The sequence below is a fragment of the Phasianus colchicus genome, chromosome 7 (genome assembly GCF_987193195.1).
Source record: "Phasianus colchicus chromosome 7, bPhaCol1.hap1.1, whole genome shotgun sequence".
In the NCBI taxonomy this organism is placed as follows: domain Eukaryota; kingdom Metazoa; phylum Chordata; class Aves; order Galliformes; family Phasianidae; genus Phasianus; species Phasianus colchicus.
In genome coordinates this window covers 25024564-25042903 of record NC_143442.1, presented here as the reverse complement: position 1 = coordinate 25042903, position 18340 = coordinate 25024564, and the positions used below count along the sequence as shown (strand labels likewise).

General features: G+C 38.8%; 1 protein-coding gene across 1 annotated transcript in view; it reads left to right on the top strand.

The window, feature by feature from the left end:
• KLF7 (KLF transcription factor 7) overlaps nt 1-18340 on the top strand; it is a 111714-nt gene that overhangs the window by 66785 nt on the left and 26589 nt on the right. The window lies entirely within an intron of this gene.

Here is an 18340-nt window from a genome sequence, read left to right as displayed (position 1 = left end):
AACCAAATACGAGTAGCAGTGGGGATATTTTCCAAGCTTTGCATAGTCGTTTTCTTTCTTTTCCTCTTTATAATATCTACTTATCACTCCACCTCAAGCAGTTCTTTTTACTCATCTCCTGGGTCACTAACCCCACCCCACCATCATGCTGTGTGCAATCTTTCCAGCAAGACTAAAAACATGTTTTATCTTCTTGTGCACAAGTTTCATGTGGAATCCCAAGAGAGGCCTTAGGATAGAGCGCTAACTGATGGGGATGGCAAGGCGATCAGGATGGTGTAGGCGTGCACTACTGAGGAACCAGGGCCACTCAATACGTTTTTAATGAAACTATTAAATATAGCCATTGAATGAATAGAGCTGATGGACACAGGGAGTTCCCAGCTCCCCCTTCCATCTGCAGTCTTTTCACTGGCAGAACACAGGAAATTTAAAACCAAACTGGCACACGCATTTTCAGAGAAGTGCTATGCAAAACTGCAAGCAAAATAATGGATAAGAGAAAAATTGTTCTTTTTCTACAGAAAGCTTAACAGGGTTTTTGATGTTCTTTCCACAGAAAAGAATCAAAACTGCTCTCACTGTTTCCACTGAGCCAATGGAAAGATCAGTAATGGAATAGCTGAAAAAAATCAAAGTAGAAATTGTTTTTCATTATCGTTTTCATGACAGGGAAAAAAAAGAAAAATCAGTTGTGTCACTACTTTAAGAAAAGTAGTAAATAAAAAAGTAGAAGTGAGCCTTGAAATGTCGTGATGATGAAGAGGGAGCATTTCCAAGGGAAAATTCAGCTCAGATTTAATTTCAGAAAAGGGTTTGCAGCCACGCAGCTCTGACCTCACCACCCTGTGCAGGACTGAGCAGTTAGAGGTGGGTTGTTAAGTCTGGGTAAAAGAGAGTCTGCTTTTCCACATGCCACCACCTTTTTCCCACATCAGCAGTAGCTAGAACAACAGTGGCCTGTGTATCCAGTGCTGGAGGATGGGAACAGGGCTGATAAGTGACCTTGAGTATAACTAAATTGAAATCACAGCGGTGTATCTTGAAGAAGGGACTCAGCAACAAATTTGTTTAAAAATAGGTAGATGGCTAAAAATAACTGCCATCAATGTGTTCCTCAAGCTTAATAACAGGAGAAAGTAGAGTGTACAACAGGGAAGGAGTACTTAATATAATGGGTATTTCTGAAGAATGAGACAATCAAAATTATAAGGGATATTGTAATACTCCAGAGGGTCACGGGGGGGGGGGGGGGGGGGGGGTTGGGGAGTGAGCTCTGTAGCTGCAAGATACCACTGGATCTATAAATATCAAATTTTATAGGTAAAGAAAACCTGATAGTAAAGCTTGTATGTATTAATGGTCAGCAAGAAGTAATAGTGTTATGTATTAGGATAGAGTAAGAAGGACCAAGCATGACTCAGACCACTGGGGAAGAAGGATAACAAAGAGCAGCTTGCCAATATTAAAATTTGGAAAGGGGGTGTTTTCTTGTAAAACACACAAAACCAGATGGAGATACTGGTCAACAAGCCACAGAACTGCAGGTAAAGATATTCATAGCCTTAGGCTGAGCGTGAAGGGCTTTGTTCTGAGTAGCTCACAGCAATTACAGAGAAAATACTGCAGATTTTAAAGACTCGATTATCTAATGCCTGCTTCTCTACCTTCCCATCTCACGCACGAATGTTACACTGAAACATTTTCAAAGAAATTCTTCATCCTGCTGTTCTCCTCTACAGTTCCCTCCCTCAAAACTGTTGTTATGGTAACAGCCTGGCTGTTTTCTTGCTGCTGTGAATATATGCAGAAGATTCCCACACCACTGTACAGATAATAGCCTAGAATTGTTCAAAGTGTCCCTGAACTGCTAAACGTTACACCTTATGCATACTGAAAGCAAGGAATTTAACTGAAATTGCAAGGAAGAAGAGTTTGGAATGGACACTACTCCACAGTGGTTTAAGTCAAACATATATACAAATCTCTGTATCTGGCAGATACTCCAAATTCCACATGAAAGTTAGAAAAATAGCTGCATATTCATATATAAAACAAAATGGTTATTTATATTTATATTTGAATAAGTTTGCCAGAGCCTGACTTGCAATGACTAGTATTTTCATTCTATAACCAGATTAGTCTCGCTAGCTCTGCATTGATTCCCAGAAATACCCAAATTAGACTGAAGTCATTCAGAATAAATTGTCTTTAACTCTTGCTTCTTAACTCAGTAACCCGTTGCATGGGATGTGCTGTGCCAAGTTGGCAACAAAGCTGACCTCTGACATGTCAACTGCAAATGCATAGTCTTGGGTCAGACTCATTGGTATCAATGTGGTGGGTTTTTTTTGTTTTTTTTTTCAAGTACAGAAGAAGTCAAAGAAAATGGAAACAGTGGTATCCTCCCCAAATATTGATGTAATTAAACACGTACCCCAGTTCTTTCCTTTCTCTACAGAACCATATTTTTGGTCAGGTGGTTTTAATCAGTTCAGTGGTTTTGTAGATAGAGGCGGTTTGTGCAATGGATGTTTTAAGCTTGTATATCAAGTGATATTCTTCAGGATTTACGCCTTGTAGGGATTATTAAGCTGGAGTTCTTGTGACAGAATAAATTTTAATGACTAACCCTTACAAGCATATGAAATAATCTTTAAAAAGTGGCAAGACTACTATTAAATATTTTAAATGAGATGCATCCAATCTTGAGGTTCTCCAGTTCATGAATCACATTTCCAGAACAGTGTTTCCTGGAGCCCAGATAAAAAATGAGCTCTTCTTTCAACCCTGAAACTTGGTCATGTTTTTGTGAAAGTCAGAATTGTTGAATTGGCTTCACAGGCTCTAAATATCTTGTCAAAGCATATGGCTTCTTTATTAAAGTATTTTAAAAGTATTGGTAATATTTTTCAAAATTTGCAATATGTTAGAAGGTACTATACAGTGGTCACAAACACACAAAGTATGATAAGTCTCCAAAAGATGCCCTGGAGACATAGGTCAGAGTGTTTTGTATGACAGATTTATTCCTTCTTCCTTTTGTAAAGCTATGTGGAGCTAATTTATGACATTCAAAATGATCATTAAGTAGTTCGTTTATGATGAAAAACATCAATTAAAAAAGCCAGGCTCAGTCTGATGTGTACTTTATCTTCAGGATTCCAGAGAAACTGAAATGATTCAGAAGAACAAATTCCTCTTAAGAGTTTGGGAATGTTCTGCTATTTTTATAAACTATTCGCCCACCTTATATAAATAGCTGCATCCTAACAGTTCCTCAATCACCCACCGTGTTTGGAAAAGACAAAAACTTTGCGAAGGCATGTTATATGGCAAGAAGAAACGAAAAGTGGGGAATAAAAAAGGGGAAATAAAGCAGAAAGGAAAATAGGAGGGGAAAAAAAAAAGAAAGAAAACAAAATTAAAGAAGACATTCATTTATAGAGCTGCAAAGGAGAGGAGATAGCCTCCAGTTCAGGAAGGACTTCCTGTTTCCACAGAGGTGATTAATCATATGCTTGAAGTTAAGCACACACTTATGTGCCATGCAAAATGAGAATATAAGAGGAAATTATGTGCTGAGTGGAACATCTTGATTTTATTTCACAAAACATCTTCTTTTCTTTTAAGATCTTGTCTGTTCTGTCTGACAGGAGAATTGATAATCACAGGACAAAATCGATCTAGGCTCTGGAGCAACTGATTGCCAGCAGGTCAGCTGAAGTATATCCTGTGCTGGAGACTAATTGGAGTTCTGCAGTCGTTAAGGAATATGCTGGGGAAGACTTTGAGACCCAGCATTTTGTATTTCCATTTTTATTAGCAGAGGGACAGATACTAGGAACGGATTCTCATTCTTTACATTCATCCTCCACTGCAAGTATCTGCGTGCTGGAAAAAATACAATAGACAGATTCTTATTTATATTCTGGTACTTTTGTGTAGCTTTGGGTAAAAGGGCTTTCATTGTTAGAATCGAGAAAATACTTGCACTGAATTATAAAATGGCAGAAATAGCTTTTCTGTAAGTGTGAATCTGTCCCCAGATAGAGTAGCACTGTTAAAAAATAAAGTGATGAGAGATGCTTTAATTCAGGCATGTAATTGCCTTGCAGACATTCATCATTTAATAACAGAAAGAAGAGAACAGGGAAAATATTATGGTCTGATACATTGAAACATTTACCCCCAGGTAAATCATGAGTACTTCTGAAATCAACAGATTGGTGTAAAGTGAGCTTAGAGCAAGATAGAATTCCGAGATAACATTTGCTCAGGTTACTTCCCTTATTATTGGAAGGATTGTCAGCCTCAGCAAGCTGTTTGAGAGGATAAAGGCTGAAAGGGAGAATGCTTGAAAACTAATTAACAAGTTACCAGCTGAGTGACTCTCATTATTTTGAAATGTAAATGCCTTTGTTGATTAAATCTGGACCATTAGCTCTGCTCTGTGATCAGAAGTGGAAAAAGATGAAGTAAGAACCTCTGTTGTTGTGATTGGCCATTGAAGTAGCTGACCCATTGGAGAACATCCCAAGAATGTACAGACAGCTGAAAACATGAGCCTTTGTGTTTGGATTTATGCTCTGCAACTGAAACTCTATAAGGCTGTAGTTCTCTTCAGATTATTCAGAAATGAAAAACATGACTGACATTGACCAGTGGTTCCCAATCAATCAGTTTAATAACAAGACAAATTCCTATTCGGCAGAATATTGACAGTGTTTTGTGACTATGAGTTCTAGTGCAGAACTGATGGAAGTTTCTTCTCAGATCCTTACTGTGAATTTTTTTCTACCACAGAGGCCTGGAATTGCTGTTCTTAAAGCCACATTTCTGCACATGTAAGAAGACATGCGTAGTTTTATTTATACACCTTCCCGATTAGCTTGCATAAGAGTAATCATCTAATTTCTACATCCACTGAAGGGCACATTTTTTGTATATATAAGGTCAAAGTCTACCCTAATTATAGAGCAGGATGAAGGAAAAACATTTAAGTTAGCAAAACAACCATGGATAACAATGCTGTCCTTTTAAAACTCCTGGTTCTGTGGTATGGACTTTTAGCTCTGAAATATGCAATCTCTAACCAACCTCTTGTTGACCCATATCAGGAGCCAAGATTGTAGCATTTGGATTTTGCAATCCACTTCTGTCATCTTTCCAAGTGCAGCAGGAGACTCTCCAGGTATTTCCTTACCAGAAATCACAGTGATCTTCTGCCTACCTCAGGACAGTGTTATGTTAAAAGTAGTTACATTTTGAATGACCAGAGAACCATTAGTATAATCCGAAGTATTATTTCACAGACGTGCATCTCAGTCAGCATGTCTGAAGCATCATACTCTGTGTACTGTAAATAGTGAACAGTACCTTTCAGAACATTTCTGGTGGGGACTTTGGATAAGTTGGCCAAACTTGCAATTATGGAGTTGTCTCTAACTCTACTGTGCTGATCATTGCTTGAGCTTTTGGGCTACAGAGAAAGTCTATATGCTATCTGAGAAGATGAAGCCTGGAAGTATGGGAAAGCCTCATTAAATATTGTTTAGAGCAGAATTCTTGTTTAGGAATAAACAAGAAGGAGGTGGGAATTTAGTGGAGTGCTTGGTTAGAGGGACCAGCTATGTGAATATAAAATGGGTGACTATTTTGAATTCTCGACCTCTCTGAACTTAGGGCCCCAGCAATGTGAAACTATTAGGAAAGGAATATCATGAGTTCTTTTGAAGCGCTTTGTCTTGTCTTTTGGCTTCAACAACTGACCATCCGTTGTTTTCACTGTGAAGTAAAAAAAAAAAAAAAAAAAGTGAAAAGTAACAGAGGCTAAGCATACTGGGTGCTTTCCATGTGTGTTTAATAAAATACTGCTAGAGCATTATCCTAAATGACTTAATGACTTACACCCTCTCAAACAATGATAGCTCTAGGAAAAAGCAAATATTGACACACCGACAACGTTTGCCTAGCAATCAGTGAGCAATATACAGCAATATTCAGGGCATCTTTGTTACAGTAATCAATTAGGCAAATGTTGAAACGAGGTGCTCCAATTAGAAATATATAATAAACACTGACATTACTGAGAATGTACATTCTGTAAATCTTTATGAAGCTGTGCATTTATCTGCTTCTCAGTCAGCATCACTTAAAACTGTCACTCTAGATGATTACCTCCCAATATCTGAACCATCTATTTTAACATCATCTTACACATGTGAAAACGGATGTCATCACACACAGCATCCATTCAGTCTGCTGTTCTGCCTCCAAAAATGATCAGTACAACCTTTGTCAGAGGACAGAATTCCAAGGCTGAGGAGCTACTGAAAATATGTCTCATGGGATAGAGCACACAGGTGAGATTCACCATCCATTCTTTGTGACTCCATCAGGGACATATTGTTAGTCTGTTTCCTGTATGCTATTTTCTGCTTCTGTTAGCATTTTAAGAAGTCTCAACATCTAGCTTTTTTTTTTTTTCTTCATTACAAACTCTATTTTTTCACTGTAGGACAAATATTTGCTGTGGAAAGATTCATCTGATTGGTTTGACTGTAAGACCATAGCCTTGCCTTTTCCTTCTTTTCTGATAGTATTATTTTTGGCAGCTGAATTACGAGGAGATGTTACACAAAGTGTATTTACAGTATAATGAGGTTCAATGGGGTTGAAAGATAAAGTTCATTAGTCTCACATTTAAGACAATTAGAGCAGAGAGGCTACATTGAAGCATTGTGTTTGTCATTTGCACAGTGTTTCTGAAAATCAAACAGCATAGATTGTCTGGACACTTACTGCCTTCATTTCTAGCCTTGCAGCTGATTCTCATTTACAACAGAGTCCAATATTGCAGAATGGAGATTGATGGAATCATTCAGCACAGTGTCAGCAAGTGTATGTAACTTCAGCTCTGACCATTATCAAAGTTACTAGGAGAATAAATTGGAAAGGATTTTAGCAAGAGATGGTGTCGGTACCATAGTGACCATGCAGTTGCTAAGGATGTGATTGATTAGCACTCTGATTGCAGGACTAGAAGAGTTAATTGCTGTGTCCTCATCCCATTTCTCTAGGGGAAATACCTGCTTGCCAATTATACACGACCAAAAATACCCCACCTCTTGATTTTTACAGCATCTGAAAGCCAGCACCTTCTTGACCCTGAAGATCTCCGTTATGAAATGTGAACACAACTTTAACCAGTAACTGCAGCACAGGCAATGTTAACACTTGCCTATTATGGTGGTTTTTTTTGCTATATTCTCCCCTCCCATACACAATGCACAGTTGCTCACCCCCTGGAAGTTTGAGAGCCATTTTTTTTGTGTATAAGTCTGAAATTCAGCTATTAAGCTGACAAAGGCTCAGGGAAATGAACTGAACTATCTGGTGAGAAGAAAAATGGTACTGTAAAGATGGAATAAAAAAAAGCCTTAGGTAATAGAGATTGATCACTCAATCTGTCCATGCCTCAGATAGACTGATTGAATTTAACATGCTAGGTTACAGTTAAGAAGCTGGTTCGTTTCAGTGGTTATAATATCATTTCAGATTATCACAGTGAGCTATTTATTTACTTTTGCATTTGTGAGTCCTTTAGTCAGTTCCTTTATGTGAGCAAAAATATGTTTATTTTCCCACTCCCTGCTGTTGTGTATTCTATTAATATCACTCTAGTGGAAATAGGCACAGTAGAAACTATTTGGTGTTGAATTTGTTTCTCAGATTTCTTCTTTTCTTCTTTTTTCTTCTTTAGGCATCAATTTTTATAAAGTGATTCAAAAACCTGCAGGCATTTTTAATACACACTTAGTTCTCTTCCATCTCTTCCACACTGGCCATAACCCTTCAATAACAACCAGCTAGGATGCAGAAGCCTATGTAAGGACTGTGATTTATCTCTTTCAGAAAAGATGGAGATGACACTGTACTTCCCATGTTTTCCAAAACAAAGCACTCAGAAATGGCCCCAGTTCAGTCTGTATCTGTTTGATTAAAAAAAAAAAAAAAAAGCTGCCAAAAGAAAATCTGAAGTTAATAGAAAAAGAGCGTTGCTGTGAGATATACTGCCCTCTATTATTTACTAACAACTATAATTAACATCTCCCTTCCCTCACGAAGAGAAGTTACTCAGGTAACTGCTATCACAGATACTCTTGCCTCATTTCTCAGGCAGAAGCTAATGGGATGTTGGTGAATTTGGCCTTTCTTATGCTCCCCATAGCCTCTCAGAGTTATTTCTCTGCACTGCCCTTCCTATGGCTCCTTTTGGATTTGGTAAATCAAGGACTCTCTGAGCAGCAGTCTGGTGCCATGTCATGCTTTGTACTGTATACACAGACCACAGTGAGACTACTTAAGAGCTTATTATCTAAATAGATGAGGTAAAATGGGTTTCTAAAGCAGAGTGATGGAGAAAATGTGATCGGTTCCCAGTAGAAATGAGTAGCTCCAAACAGAGGGAGGTGACAGAAGAAAGCTTGAAGTCCAGTAGCTTGAGCAAGATCTGACTTTCAAATTTGACTCAGCTTTTTTTGCTGATGTTGAGGTAAAGGGGGATTAGAGTGCTTGTACTTACGGGGCAAAAAAGGTGTACTAGGGGCACCAGACAGTTGTCTGTGGACTTCTGGACTCATACATTTTCTGTAGCAGAAGCAGGATAGCACCCAAAATGAGATCCTCTTCCACCCTCAGCCAGCATGACCCCATTAGCTTGCAGTAGACATCTATCAGAATGTTTGTGTCTGCCTGTGACTGAGCAGCATGCCTATCCTAGTGCCCCCAGCTCAGCTCTTCTTTTGCCCCCAATTTGTCTTCTCATTATATGTCTCTCCCTCATTGTGCTGCGTGCCATCTAGATAACAAGATATATGCACTGTGGAAGAGGTGCTGTCTATGTTTAAAATGTCACTGTCGTACCTTGTCCAGCATTGCCCTGACCCATTGGCATTTGTCTATAAGAACTCCAGTAACAGAAATTAATACATAAATCCTCCCACTTCAACAGCATAGGAAAGGTGGGGTGGTCATGACCCTGTAATACATATTCCCAACCTCTCCGAGAGTCTTTGAACAAAGGTTGTCACTCCAGGAGAGAACACGTATTACCATCTTTTAAGCGTAACCTCATAAGCTTTTACCTTGTGGGAAAGTGCTTCTGTCTCTCTGTTCTTTCTTGATCGTATATTTTGGTTCATGTGCAAAGCTTCTTATGTCTTCATTTCTGCCATCGGGGAGGGCAGTAATTTTGAAAAGGTATTAGTGATCTGTTGTTTCAGATCACTTCAGATCGATCAATGCTTCAGTGCTTCAGATAGATCAATGAATGTGTCAGTTTTTCCAAAAATACCAAGCAAATATTGTATAAAGGTAAAGAGCTACCTATACTGCTCCACTGGCATAAGTAAATAGATAAGCAGACATAAACAAGTCTTATGAAAGTGGCGAGCTAAAAAGACCAGTCAGAGGTACAACCAATTGATTAAAGGAGGAAGCAGGAAATTAAAAAAAAATAGTTATACTGGTGTCAGTCTTACTTTCAAGTTTGAGGGAAATGTGTCAGCATCTGCAAGTAGGGGTCAGACTGAGACATGAGAACTTATCTCCTCATTACCTACCACTTGGATTGAATATTCAGGTATTACCTACTTTTTCAGTTGCTTTATTCAGCTGAGGAAACAAGCCTGGTGAAACATTTCATGTGTTTTTCCTAGAAGTTGTCCACTGCATCTGGGATTTTCTGATCTGGGACAGGATTTTCCTCTGGTGCTTCTAGTAAAATCAGTGTCATCACATTATGAGTCATCTTGTGTAGCAGCAGTTTCTGAAGATGTTCTGCTTTCAAATGCCGCGTATTATTTAATAAGGCATTTCCAAAGTCCTCGAGCTCCTAGAAAGCCAATTAATAACACATTTCTTTTTAAATACATGTGCCAGCAACCCACACATTCAACATGCCAAGCACTGAGGCTTAGCATAAGTTCTTAAACCCTTGGCTGAGATCCTAAATTTAAGCACCAGAATTTTCAAGAGAAATGAAGACTAAAAGAGCTTCAACACCACGTTAAGAAATGATGTATTTGGTCCTTTTGAGAAGCCAGAATATGACAAGAGACAGTGCTTGTAATGCAGGATTCATTTTCTAGCCTTTGTGAAGTGTGCTGTTTCTTCAGTAATCTTGGGATTGTACACTGGTTTCTCTTTAGAATGATATTCATACATTAGAGGATTGGATCAGAGTCCAGCAGCTTTCAGTAGCTTTTATTATTGCCCTGTTCTCTTGGCCATTGTTTCATATTAAAGGAAATGGAAGTTGGGAAGAAAGAATAAAAACACAAAGGGAAAGGAGGAAATTATGGTGACCTGATTTATGAAGCAGATTGTGATCTCCTGATGAAAATGGAGCAGAAGATCCAGCAAATTACTATGGAGCACCATATTCATGTAAACAAACAGGCTTTAGTGGACCCTCCTGGGAAAAAGAGTCCTTTTTGTTCCTGTATTTACAGGGATGTAAGTATAATTATTACAGAATACTGCAGTCCTGAGTGGCAGGAAAATTGCAGCTATGTTCTGTGACACTGTCATGTAACCAATGGTCTGCCCCATAAATCAGTTGCCCAGTTACGTTGTTTCACTGGAGAAACTTCTATTTCTGCCCTGAAAAAAAAAAAAAAACAAAAGTAAATCCATACTGCTTGGCTGTTGGAGAGCAAACACCGGATGTGCCTGAAATTTTCTTCCCTGGACACACTTTGTACTATCAAGTTGTGTTCTTTCTGCATAGGCATATCCCATGAGGCAAGCACATACAGCATTTCTTAACTTGGGATCACACTGGCAGGAATAGTACTTGTTATTTAGTTTGTTGTCGTTGTTGTTTGTTTGTTTGCTTGTTCTTTTTCAATGACTATCAGTCTCCTAAGCAACAAAATAAGTAGGAGGAAAAATAGCAACTAGGTTAATAACAAAACTGGGGGAAATCCCAGCCTGAGTCATTGTAGGAAAGGGAATTAGCAGTCCTCTTGAGCCTTGTGACACATATTCAACAGAAAATGTTGTTCAAGATTATCATCCTGCCACCTGCTGAAGATACAGGGTATGTTATTACCAGCTCTTCCTAAAACTGCTTGCTTTTAAAAAAGCAATTGAAGAATGAGACAGTCTTCTTTTCAGCAGATAAATATGCAGTCTTTGCTGTAAACAGGGACCCTATATGTCCTTTCCTCAGTTTTGGGGGGCTTTTATCATGCACGTTAATTAAATGCAGTTTAAATTATGTATTCACGTTGGCTCTTATATTGTACCACTGCATACTATGGATTACAAGGCTTTTCAGCTTCTTTTTTCAGCACTCTCTTGTGATTTGGTTCAGGTCTTTTCTATTTATAAGGGAAGTGTTATGTCATGGCCCAAACTGATGATTGAGCACCTGAGTGAGGAGGACTGGCCCAGGAAGCACAGGTGCAAGCAATTCACCTGTGCTTCCCCCATGACCAGAAGTAGCAGAACATGGGTCCACTTCTCCCTGGGCTCATTTAAGGGCTAGTCTCCACAAGGAGAAGGTTTCCTGGATGAAGGTCACTTCCTGGGGAGGAATGTTCTACAGCCAGAGATCCTATTGTAAGTCAGGTGAGTCAGCATTTTTCTATATGATTTTTTTTTTTCCCCTTCCCCTGATGGTGCTTTGCCTGGTATTGTAAAGAACTTCTCAGAGGTAATTTCACTGCTTCTAAGGACCAACACTATTGATAATGCAGTTGAGTCTGCTTTATCTAATAATAATTACTGACTTCATTGCATGCCCCTTTTCCTCTTTAAGGTGCTTATATGGGCTTCTGTATGCCATGGAACTACTTTTTTTGTCTGTTGGGCTTGTAGGAACTTCTGGCTCTTGTGACCTTTCTCACATTCCCTGTTTGGCAGGAGGTAGCTAATGGGTTTGAGAATTACTAAAGGAGAGGAAAAGAGATAGACACTGTATTCTTTTAGGCTGTATTTCTACAGGAAAAGAAGATAAAAACACAACATGATCAGAACCTAAGTCTTTTTGTCAATGGATATGGGTTTTTGGAGGCATCCTTTTGCCACAGAGCTGGTGATAATTTTTTTTGAGGAGTTACTGTGTGTACTCCAGCATAATACCTAATCACGGTACTGAACATAATCCAACCAAAAAACCTGAAACCTAGTATTTTACGATGATCAACAACAAAACATTGTGGTAGAAATGATTTGGGACAGTGGTTAATATATCTAGTTGGCTGTGAGAGACTGCACTTAACAATTCCCTTCTATTTTAAATTGCTTGGAAGCTTCCAGGGGCTTTGTCTGACTTCCGGTTCCCCTCCTCTACTGCTCCTTGTTTTCTTAACTGGGGCATGTTGGCAGCAGTGCAGGCTGCCCAAGTAGTAGATGGCAAGGCTTTCTATTGGGCTGTCAGTGTAGGTCTTTTAATCAGTCAGGAATTTGTTGTTGAATGAAAGAAATCTCTCTAACATTTTTCAAGTGAATTGTCCCCATAGAATTCCCAGACTAAGCTACCGTGAGAAACTGGGTAAAAAGGTTTTAGAAATTAGGCAACTGTTGAGATTTACAGAGTCAGATCCAGCATTGCTAAAGGCAGAAGTTCTGCTATGGATTTTAGTGCACGACTAAGCCACTGCCATTTAGCTACTGTAGTGACAGAAACCTTAAAATTTTCTGAGGTATTGTTGTTGTGCTGGATTAATTTCAAGCTTAAATTTGGAATTGTCTCTACAGCAAGTTTAACATTGCCTATTAAACTGAACTGTCTTCTCCTAAATACAATACGTCAAAGAAAATATACTTATATATCTTAAGCACATTGTAGTTTTGCAAATTCTCTTCCTTTTTCTCCGGAAGAAATGACTGTTCCACAAAGAGGATGATTTCACGTTAAGCAGCTTCTGTTTCCACTCTTATGTTTGGAAAATATTGCTGATCTTTAGTAAAGAGCCCTCAGAGACCTGCTTTCTGTGAGGCCAGAATGCCTCACTGGCTTATTGCAGATCTTTTCTGGCACATCATCATATTAATGTTCCTTCTAGGTTTATCTACAGTGTCTCTGTTTTGAAGCTGGAGAAGAAATGGGATAGTGTAGCAGAATGTCACTATTTGTTTTTAGTAAAACCTATTGCACTTAATATAAAAATCAAAAGCCTCTGAGAAAAAACATGACTTTAATCAGTGTATATTTTAGAACACCTGTTCATGATGCTTGCAAGTGCATTTCATAATTTTTCTTTAGAAAAGCAAAATGTGAAACCAGCACTGTTACTTAAAATAGTATGTAAGACAAATGCTATAGATAAAAATTGCTGATTAGCTCTAGAATGCAATGTGTCTTTAAAGTGGACTTATGCTTAGAAACCTTTTATTTGAAATCACTTTTCATTATAAGCCTTGGTGATGTTGTTTGAATATTGTGGTCTAACGAGCAGGTTGCCAATTGAGGCTCAAGAAATCTTGGTCTGTTCTGTTTTCTGCAGTTCATCTTGCAGGTATCCTTATGCAAGCTGTTTTGCTTTCCCCTCAGTTCACAGGAATTTTATTAATTAGCTTCTCTTGCCATTAAGAGTAAGACTTCCAATAGATGTGTTAGCCTCACTTGAAGCAGTACCCAATGAGGTACAGTAGTCATATAAAAGATAATATTTTTGCTGTAAAAAAATGTACAACTCCAAGAAAGTTCAGCAGCAAGTGTCATTGTCCTTAATTGCAAAGGAGGTGTGGAATGAATAAGTATTTGTCTCTGAAAACTTGCTACTACAGTGGGAAAGTGCCATTTTAGCCTATTCAGAAAATAAACATCTTAATCCTTTGGTTACCTTGACCGTTTTTGCAGCAATATAGCTTCTCTGAAAAGATCTTCACCTGGAAAAGACCTGCAGAAAAACATGGCTAGATCAGTGGGACTGACCGGCCTGCCAGATGTGTTTCTGAGCATGGAATAGATGTAGGGTTACAAGTTATGGACAATATCTGTAATAGGTTGGAGTTCTTGGTATTTCCTTGGAAGTTAGTCAAAGAGCTCAATCTCTTGTTGACATTATATATATGCTTGCTCTATAACATCATCGGATTCCTGGTAACCCAGACAATACACACATTGTAGCTGGAAAGAAGCACTTCAGGACCATCTTATCCATACTTCCTGAAGGAAGTGACAATTTCTGGAACCTGCTCTTTTCCAATAAAAATGGAGAAGAATAGAGGAGGAGAGCTTGAGACTAATAGCTGAATGAGAGAGCCTGCTCCCAGTGTACCTGAGAAAGCAATCTTAGACAGAGTTTTTCATTGGCTTCTTTTATTACTTTTAACTTCTTTGGCTCTGCACATTTCCACATCCCCTAAGACCAGGATTCCTGTCAATCTCTTGCTCTCTTTTCCTGGCACACACAATGACAGCCCTCTGTGAAGATGGAGCCACAGAAATTTCACTGCCTTTTAAAATAAATAAAGATGTCCAAAGCGCTCCTGTATTCAGAGCTTATCAGCCTCCATCGTTCTGCAACCTCTTCCCATTTCTTGCTGCTTACATTACTTGTCTTCTCTCCTGCTCCTAAGATACATGCTTTATTTTTTAGTGTTTCTCATGAGCTAAAACAAGTACTAAGTCAAGCAGTTACCAGAGCTGGAGATCTAACCTTCCTCCAGTCAGTACAGTCATCGTGTAATAGCCATCGTGTTAGTTTTAAGTATAGATTATTATTACTGAGCATGTATTACCTTGGCTGCTTGCCCAGCATGTCCTTGATAACTCAGGGTTGCAAAAAAATGAGTAATGCTCTGGTTCTACTCAATAAGACACAGGATCAGCACGATTACAGTGGCCTTAGTATTCAACAATCCTTTAAATTTGGCAAACCAAATTAAATTTTAAAAGTGGTTTAGATCGCTTTTCATGAGTAATTGCTATTAACTCTTATTCCCCTTCTCGCCCCCTTCCAAAACTGTTATTGATTCCCAGTTGCTCAGAATATCCTCAGATAATGTGTTGGGATTGCAGGCACTAGCAAGCTTATCAAAGTAATGGGATTATTTATGCAGTAGGCAGAAGGCAGCTGGATAGATTAATAAATAGCTTGATACCTGCCTCTATGTTGGGATTAATGTCAAGAAAGTCATTTTGATTGTGGAACTCTTATGTAATCATTTTCTCAACGGAATTGCATTCTCGTGTGGGAGGGTTTGTTTTTTATCCCTGAGAATGACTCTTATGTAGTGTTCTATGTTTTCAAAGTAACCCTAGTTGGTTTGGGTCAATGTAACAGGTGACTGGTGAAGCGAACAGCAAGTTCAGAAACAGTTCCAGCATCACCTGTGTTTGGCCACAAAGATCTTGTTTATTCCAAGCAAGATTCATTTTTCAAGTAGAAGCCAAAGCATAACAAAAAAAAAAGCCCTTTATATCTAGATGAGCTACTCTGGGAAAAAGATTGCAAAATGCAAATCTAAGGAATATACAGAAACAGTGACTGAGGTGAAAATGTGGAGTAAAACAGCCTTTGTAGTTGCCTAATTTCTCTGTTTTAAAACTAGGAACGTGATAATGGACTTTTTTTGTTCGATGACAGTGGTGGATGGGGAATCTTACTATCATCAATTGACAGTAGCAACTGTCCTACCCTGGTTCTATCAGTGACTGATAAAACACCTGTACTGTTGCCTCAGGAAAGAAACTTGTGTTATGTGACCTAGGGGAATAGACTTTTACACCTTATTATCAGAGAGTATGCTGACTACGTGTGTGTTTCTTGGTGCCTGGTTATACTTCTACTCCAAATCTTCCTCACTGGTTTTACTCCTCCTCTGTGCCTCGCTAATCAGAACTAAATAACATTCACTAGCAATCCTTTTCCTCCTCAGTTCTCCCCCAGGTAAACTATATGGGTATTCAAGGACAGGGACAGTTCGTATTTTCAAGATGGAGTCTGTTGCTTTTCAAGACTTGTGCAGAAGAAACTAAAGCTAGGAGTGATGAAGTTAATCCATCTGCAACCTACCCACTTCTTTCCCCCTGCTGAAGCCTTTGACAGAACAATAAATTTCCATTATTTTTCAAATGTTCTCTCTCATCTAGGCATTTTCAACTGCAGTCAGATCTATGCAATTCTAATCCACTTTCTTCCCTATATTGCCTTCTTTTGAGGCCTTCTCCCATAACAGAGGGTGGCTGTGGGGTGTACCTTGTGTTCAGTACACTGAGGAGAATTAAAAGCTGTGAGCATGACACTATGTTTGTACTTCTTGCTTGCCACAGGTTGTATAGCACGACCATACTTCTTGCCTGCTTTCAGAAAGAAGCTAGTTTTATGAATGTCTACTGTGCTGAGAGGCAGATACTGTGCAATTTGGCAGACAGATGCAAGCAATGACAAGTTGTGATCAAATTATTCTTTTATATTTTATACCAACGGGGATCATCCAGATTCCTTGGAAGGAAGATACAGGAAATACAAAATGTATTTTAAAAATATTTTCATCAAGTTTGCTAATTCTAATAATCATTTGAACCTTAGAATTATTTTTCTTTGTTTTTACTCCCCTTCCAGCTTAGAGGTAGGTGGGGGAGGCAGCCTTGGTCAGCTATTCATGTAGAAGGAAGTCATGTGTGTGGCTTGTCATCAAAGCAAGGGGTTCTGCTGTATTTGTGTGTGTGTGTGTGTGTATGGTTTAGCTGAAAACCTCATCTAGTTAAGAAAACCAAGTTTTAGGTAAAATAATTAAAAAAAAAAAGTGGGGGGGGGGGGGGGGGGGAGGAGGGGCACAGGGGAAGAGACAAAGGATATCAGGACCATGAATACTTAAGGGTTGTAGTTGGAGAGAATCCAAAACCAGTTCCAGGAAACTTTGGTTTCCAGCTGAAACCTGACTGCCCCATCTAAAGCTGGTCACAGTCTACTTTGAAAAAGAGTTCTGGCTACATAGATTTGAGGCACAAACGGTTAAATCTTCTGTTCTTGAATATCAATACATTTCCATGTACAATAATGCCTGGAAAACACTGAGGCCATCCTTCTGTATTTCTGAGCAAGTCTGTACCAGGTAAGAATGCTTCCGGTTTTGATTTACTGTATATTCTCAAGTGTGAGGTCTTTTTGTTTAGACCCAGCCTCTGTTTTTCACTTGGAATAGAACTTGCACCAAAGAATAGCATTTGGGTGCACTTCTGGGATGTAAGCAGTTTATCAGGAAATAACCAGGAAATAACTGTTCCCCTGTCATTCCCTCCCCCTCCCAAGAAAGATGAACCAACAGAGGTGTTTTCACACTCCCTTTAAAACTGCAGGTTTTTGATCTTTCATTATGTGAGGCGCTAAGAAATGAGGCTACATGCTTTCATTTAATAGTATCATTCCCTCGTGATATCTTTCGTTAATGAGGACAGTGTTGCTAACTTGTTAAGAGCCTGAGGACTGTATAAAATTAACATAGCATGTAGGAGAAATTAACAGAGAGAGGAGCTCCTTGCCTGAAATTGAATGAGATCACTGATGTCCCTTTCTCCAAACTTTATTTCTATATTAAGGCAGAAATATTAATAAGAATAATATAGAACACTGTTACTCAAAACTAGGATGCCCTTGTTTTTATTCAATAACCGGAATGACCAAAAGTAATTAATCCTTCTCGATACCAATTATATCAGTAAAGCAAGCATGAGTTGGGTGTTTAACTGTGAGGAAGAAAGAGAAGGGTCATGGGTCTTTACTAGGGAGAAAAAACAATCAATAAAATAATCAGTTTTGTATGAGAAGTTCTGGTGTATTTACATATGAGTTAAAGCAGAACACACATAACTACCTCAGTAGGATAAGACTGTTCTTCTGCTAAGAAATTAGAATGTGGCTCTTTCTATGCTTCTGATAAAGTGAAACCAAGGAGTCGAGGTGATAAAGGAATGCAGGGGTGACAAAGCCAGGCAGTGGATTCATGAAGTAAGGGGAGTTTCAATAGAGATGTTCATAGTTTTTCTTTAAAGTTTTTCTTTGCAAAATGTGATTGACAAAATATACTCTTTCTGCAGTCATTTGTCAGCCGTGCATATCACCCTTCTACAATCACAAAAGGTATGCAAACACGTCTGCAATCTGGGAGGGTGTGTGAAATATAGAGCCCATGTAATGTTAGTGAAGACCAATTTGCTGCAGCCTCAGCCTTTTAGTGATTGTAACTTGCTTCTGCAACAATGGTTCCTAAAGTGGGACTAAGTATTCATTGTGGTACATCTCTGCTGCAATGACTGTGAAAGCAAGGTATTACTTCCACACCTTCTTTTGTGGTTTTACTATGGAAAATGAGTGAG